Source organism: Nicotiana tabacum, chromosome 14 (genome assembly GCF_000715075.1).
Source record: "Nicotiana tabacum cultivar K326 chromosome 14, ASM71507v2, whole genome shotgun sequence".
In the NCBI taxonomy this organism is placed as follows: Eukaryota; Viridiplantae; Streptophyta; class Magnoliopsida; order Solanales; family Solanaceae; genus Nicotiana; species Nicotiana tabacum.
In genome coordinates, this window is record NC_134093.1 from 26123753 (window position 1) to 26128261 (window position 4509).

Consider the following 4509-nt stretch of genomic DNA (forward strand, 5'->3'; position numbering starts at 1 on the left):
TCGTTTTGTTGAAGATGGTAGTCTTAATGTTTGTTTTTGGGGTGGGTTTTGTGTAGCTTTCACTTTTGCTTGTTAATCAAAAATTTGAAGCTTGTTATGCCGTACTTTGCATATGGACTGATTATTTTAGAAATGAAGTGGTATTGATTCAAATGTAAATCAAAATGCTATAGTTCGTGTATGAGAAAGTTGCTAGTTTTTCAGAATAGTTTATGAAACTTCTTCTGTACAGACTGCAGCTTCAATCTAAGAGAATGCCATGTCCAAGACTGCAGAACTGACTGCATTTTAACAGCTAAAATTTAAACAACACAAACTGCTGAACTGCCTTTTAACAGCTGAAATTTAATAATACAAATTGACTGGAACTGATTGTAAACTGGCTGCACTTAAACTAACTGAAGCATCAACAAATTTAAGAACAGAAACTAACAACACAACATTAACAACGGAAACTAACAACTGAACTTTAACAAATGAGTTAAATGCATCAACAATTCTTTAGTTATCAGAATAATATCATAAAAACTAAAGGGCAATTGGTCTGAATCATCGACTACTTAAGTCTGCAATTGGAAAATAGCAGAAAGCATCCCCAACATGGGTCTTACAATTGCAATACCAAAAAATATCATACAAAAGATTCATAATAACCTTAACTTAACTAGCCCTATAACATAGACAAAAGACTTCTAAAATATTTTTCCCTCCATGGGTTGACTGGAACTTCTTATATTCCTGGCTGCACTCATCATCTGAAGACCATTAAGCTTAAATCGAAGATCAATATTTGTTGCAGATGCATCTCTAAATGTACCAGGTGCTATTACTCTTTCGTAATGTGCACCAGGCTGCAAAATACTAAAATTAGCAATTGATATATAAAAGAAAGAAACAAGCTTATAGAACCAGCTTACATTCAATATAGATCTTTCAGTCATTGTGTCTTGATAAACACCAAAACCAGACTGCCTAGACCTCTTATATCCTATTATTTGCTGAGTTTCAGATGTTGCTTGTGTGCTTATGCCCCTTCCTTCCATAGCAGTAGCTACTGATCTAAAATATCCCCTTCCTAGGCCATTTCTCCTCCCCCTTCCTCTTCATTTTCCTACAGAACTGGACTGACTCTGACCACATCGTTTCACAGCAGATATGTCCTCATAAATTGAGGATAGAATGGTAGGCATGATTGAGGTTGGCTGCCTCCTTGGAGTTGGCTGACTTATTTGAGTTGACTGAAGCATAAACAGTTAGTGTGAATTATAGAATGCTAAAATCATAGAAAATTAATTGATCCTACCCCTAATTTGCATGTAGTTTTGTTGTGACCTAACTGATAACACTTTGAACAAGTCATCTTCACTCATTTATTTGACAGCTTGCCATGTTTCTTTCTTGGCTTATCCTTTGCTCTTCTCCTGCATCTTTTAGGCTTTCCTGGCATTGGTTTTGGTTCAGGTGGATCAATAGAGGGATTTGATAATTCTTGCCACATTTTCATGTTGGGAATAGATTGTATAAAATATTAGTAAGCTTTCATGAAGGTTGTCTTTCTGTACCAATATTTAACCAAGTCATCTGGATTCTGTCCTAAGTGATATAGGGAACAAATAGCATGAGGGCATGGAATTCCTCTCAACATCCAGGTTTTACAAGTGCAATTCTTCTCTCTTAAATCAACAATATGCCTAATATCATCATCAGAAATCTCAAAACCATTATCCCCATTCCAAAGAACTTTACATCTCCGAGATGCATCTTTATTTTCTTCTAAATTCATTCTTGCTGTAGGGGATATATTTGTTATCCAAGCATCATCAAATCTCCTCATATCAACAGTTCTAGTCATCACTTTGTGTCTAATTTTCTCTCACATAGTTATAATTGACTTGTGCCTAGGTACCACTATCCATGAATTAAATGTCTCACACATATTGTTTTCAACAACATCACATTTGGACACAGGACTAAAATAAGCCCTTACCCATACTTCTTTGTTGTAATCCAGAACATCCTCACATATGTTTCTCCCCAGCATTCCCAATCTGGCAAGCTCATCCTTGAAATGCACTACAAAGGAAGGCTTGGCACATCTCCAAAATTGTATCCTTCTTTCTTCACATTTCCCTTTTGTTTGCCCAGTTGGACCATATATGTCTAAAATACATCCTATGCTCTGCCATTGGTAAACAATTTTCAATTGCAGGTATTAATCCTTGTAAAAATAATAGACAATAGTAAAATGAATATCACTTAATTGAAGTTAAGGATAGCAGACAACAGTAAAATAAGTGTAAGCTGGAGATTACCTTTTAACTGTCTGACATTACTGTTAAGCTGAAACCATCTCCTAATTCCAAGTCAGCACTCAAGTGTTGAATGAACCATGTCCAAGAGTGTTTTGTCTCTTAGTCCACAACTTCCCATACTATTGCAAACATCTGATTGTTCCCATTTTTGCCAACAGCTACCAGTAACTCACCTTTACACAACCCTTTCAAGAAGCATCCACCAAAATCAATAATTCTTCTACAACTTTCTAACCAATCCATTTTAAGGGCATCAAAATAGACATAAAAGAAAACAAACATATTCTTCCCTGGTACAGTGTCCTTGTTAGTTCTGATCCAGTAAGAACTCCCTGGATTTGTCCTACTAATCATAACAGCATAATCAGCCAATCTGAAAAATTCTAGCTTTCAGTCCCCTATAAACACTTTCATTACAATTGCCTTAGCCTTGTATATAAGGCTCCCAACATATAAATCAAGCTTCTGTATATTTAGAAGTGCAAAACTTATTTTTATTTTTATTAGTACACTTATGCCATAGATGGTAGTCATTCACCATGAAATCTCCAGAATCTCCATCTCTACTTGCATATAGCTCCCATTTGCACAAATCCTTACTTTTGCACTTAACTTTAACTCTATATTTTTTATTAGGCCTAAGTGTAAGCTGCACTTTATTCTCAACAGCATAGGATTAAACAGCCTTCCTAAATTCTTCAACACCTTCAACCATACCAAGTTCAAAAATAGCAAGCCAACATTCTGGGTCAAACCTGAGCTTCTTACTACTTCTTCTAGCTGGTAAGTCAACACCAGGTTCAGCAAGCACATCTAGCTCATCTTGACTGTCATCACTTCCTATGTCACTATTATCATAGTAATTCTCATCCCCCTAATTTACCAGCTTATTTATCTCTCTTACTTGGCCTATCAATGTCATCAAAACCTTTGTCTGCTCCAGCTTCCCCTGGCTCAACCTCCTTTGTTGGAGTAGGTGGCTTCCCATTCTTCTTCAGCCTTTGTTTCCCCTTTTCTTTCTGCAGATTCTTTCTTCTTTTTTCTGTTCTTATAGCTCTTGACTTCTCATCTAATTCACTATCATCTCTCTCAGGTGTATCATCTAAATTAGTGTCACTACTAAGCAAATCTGACAAATCTAGCTCTGAATTTTCAACACCATCTACATTAATATTTTCAGCAACTCTGTCTACTACAGCCTCCCAACTTCATCACCATATTGTTGTTCTCCATTTATATCACCTAAACCACCATCTAAAGTTGCCCTAGACTCATTATTAGTGGCTTCAACCACCTCGGTCCCATAAATAAGACCAGCTGGGACCACCTCCAAAGCAGTTTCTTTAATAACATGATTAATAAATATGTCCAAGACCCCCTCTTTATAGTAGTAGACAATATTATATAATTGTTCATCATTTTTAACCAGCACAATTTTTTTTGACCTAGGGTTAAAGACATAAAAAAATCAGTAACATACCCCAGTTGCCTTGTATAATACAGAAATTCAACCAATGAAAAGTGGTCTTTATCTATCGAATACTCTTTTACCTCACTCTCACCAACGTATTTAGCGACAAAATCTTCGATAAAAGTACCACCATGGTAGAAACGGACAAGAATATATTCTTCAGCTAACATTATATCAACTTTACCCTATAATGAAAAGGAAAAATGCCAAAAGAAGGTCACACGTCAGAAGATTCGAAAACAAGATTAAAAAAAAACTAACGGTAAAAAACACCTTTAAAATATGGGTCTGTAAGAACTTACCATCAACAACCAGATGAAATAAAGCAAAGATTCAAGCCAATGTTCGCAGTATAGCCTTCACAAGAACGAAAATCCACTGAAAATCAATGGTTTCATCTAATAGGGTTTGGGTTTTTTGTTAGCGGGGTGAGAGAAAGCAGATTGATTTAGGTAAAAATGAAAGGGATTATTTTTTTTTAACTCTGTAACCCGTCGTTGGTTAGTCTTACCGGGTCGGGGTTAATTGATCCGGGTTGGGGGTCCTAGGCGGATGATATATCCAAGTGACAGAGAATAATTGGTTCGGTTTACACGTGGGCAGCGCTTATGAACACGCGCATGACTTTTAAAAAAGGCCATGCGTTTTGTATTTAAGTGGCACCTGAGGGAATGGGTTGGAGTGTCAAAATGAAAAAAGCCAAAGTAAAGGTGTCAAAATGAAAAG

At 36.3% G+C, this 4509-nt stretch overlaps 1 long non-coding RNA gene across 1 annotated transcript; it reads right to left on the minus strand.

Annotated features, from left to right (window-relative positions):
- Positions 1 to 469: 469 nt before the first annotated feature.
- Positions 470 to 4289, minus strand: LOC107815939 (uncharacterized). Its single transcript, XR_001654812.2, has 3 exons — positions 4086 to 4289; positions 2313 to 3968; positions 470 to 2179 (listed from the first exon to the last, which is right to left on the minus strand). It is a non-coding gene; the product is annotated as an uncharacterized LOC107815939 (long non-coding RNA).
- Positions 4290 to 4509: the final 220 nt, after the last annotated feature.